Source organism: Oncorhynchus gorbuscha, unplaced genomic scaffold (assembly GCF_021184085.1).
Source record: "Oncorhynchus gorbuscha isolate QuinsamMale2020 ecotype Even-year unplaced genomic scaffold, OgorEven_v1.0 Un_scaffold_21247, whole genome shotgun sequence".
NCBI lineage: Eukaryota > Metazoa > Chordata > Actinopteri > Salmoniformes > Salmonidae > Oncorhynchus > Oncorhynchus gorbuscha.
In genome coordinates, this window is record NW_025762442.1 from 289 (window position 1) to 1,655 (window position 1,367).

A 1,367-nucleotide genomic window follows, 5' to 3' on the forward strand; every position below is an offset into this window, starting at 1 on the left:
CTTAAATCCAGTTCTCTGGACAGCTCGGCCACAGTACCCACTGTTAAAATGGACTGCTTGGTCGTCGCACAGACCATCACAACTTTCCTTTTTCCAATCAAGGATTTGATGTGAACAACCACCGGTAGGAGGTGCAACTGCCACCGCGGGAGCACAGGACTTGGTGGCTGGTTGGTTAAGGCGATGGACTACACTATTGAGTTGGAACCCCATCCGTGACACACAACATTGCTTCTTTTCTCCCTTGCATGGGCGACATGAAAGTAAAAATCTTGAAATGAAGCAGAACATGTGATAGCTTGCGCAAACAAGCTCAATGAAGATGGCAGTGGTGGAATTTGAACCCACACCTCCTTAGAGACTGGAGCCTAAATCCAGCACCTTAGACCGCTCGGCCACACTACCCAGCTCTGGCAAACTATTCACACTTTCTCGTCAGTTACCTAGAGCGTCTGCACTCCCTTGTATTTTAGTCTGCTTTTTCATTTTCTTCTTTAAAATCTTTATGTATCTCATGTTGCTCTTGCGTCCTTGATCTTTTTTGATTCTCTTTTTAAAAATCTTAATTTATCTGATGTTTCTCTTTCTTCCATCGTATAAACTTAGAATTAGTTTCTGCTTTTATGTCTGAAGCAGATTGAATTAGAAAAACACGGCAGATAATTGCAAAAACAGACTTGGGATTTAGGGTAAAGGCTGGATTCCCTTTATTTGTCCGGTGTCCTTGGTGGCCTTGTTTGAAATTACATTACAGTTTTCTGTTGAGAAAAACTTGCAGCGTTGGACTTTGAACCCACACCTCCGAAAGACTGGGTCCTTAAATCCAGTTCTCTGGACAGCTCGGCCACAGTACCCACTGTTAAAATGGACTGCTTGGTCGTCGCACAGACCATCACAACTTTCCTTTTTCCAATCAAGGATTTGATGTGAACAACCACCGGTAGGAGGTGCAACTGCCACCGCGGGAGCACAGGACTTGGTGGCTGGTTGGTTAAGGCGATGGACTACACTATTGAGTTGGAACCCCATCCGTGACACACAACATTGCTTATTTTCTCCCTTGCATGGGCGACATGAAAGTAAAAACCCTGAAATAAAGAAGAACATGTGATAGCTTGCGCAAACAAGCTCAATAAAGATGGCAGTGGTGGGATTTGAACCCACGCCTCCTTAGAGACTGGAGCCTTAATCCAGCGCCTTAGACCGCTCGGCCACACTACCCAGCTCTGGCAAATTATTTGCACTTTCTCGTCAGTTACCTAGAGCGTCTGCACTTCCTTGTATTTTAGTCTTCTTTTTCATTTTCTTCTTTAAAATCTTTATCTATCTCACGTTGCTCTTGCGTCCTTCATCTTTTTTGATTCTCT

At 44.3% G+C, this 1,367-nt stretch overlaps 2 non-coding genes across 2 annotated transcripts; both read right to left on the reverse strand.

Annotated features, from left to right (window-relative positions):
* Positions 1-323: 323 nt before the first annotated feature.
* trnal-uag lies at positions 324-405 on the reverse strand. Its single transcript has one exon. It is a non-coding gene; the product is annotated as a tRNA-Leu (tRNA).
* A 734-nt stretch (positions 406-1,139) lies between these two features.
* On the reverse strand, positions 1,140-1,221 carry trnal-aag. The gene has a single exon. It is a non-coding gene; the product is annotated as a tRNA-Leu (tRNA).
* Between the last annotated feature and the right edge of the window lie 146 nt (positions 1,222-1,367).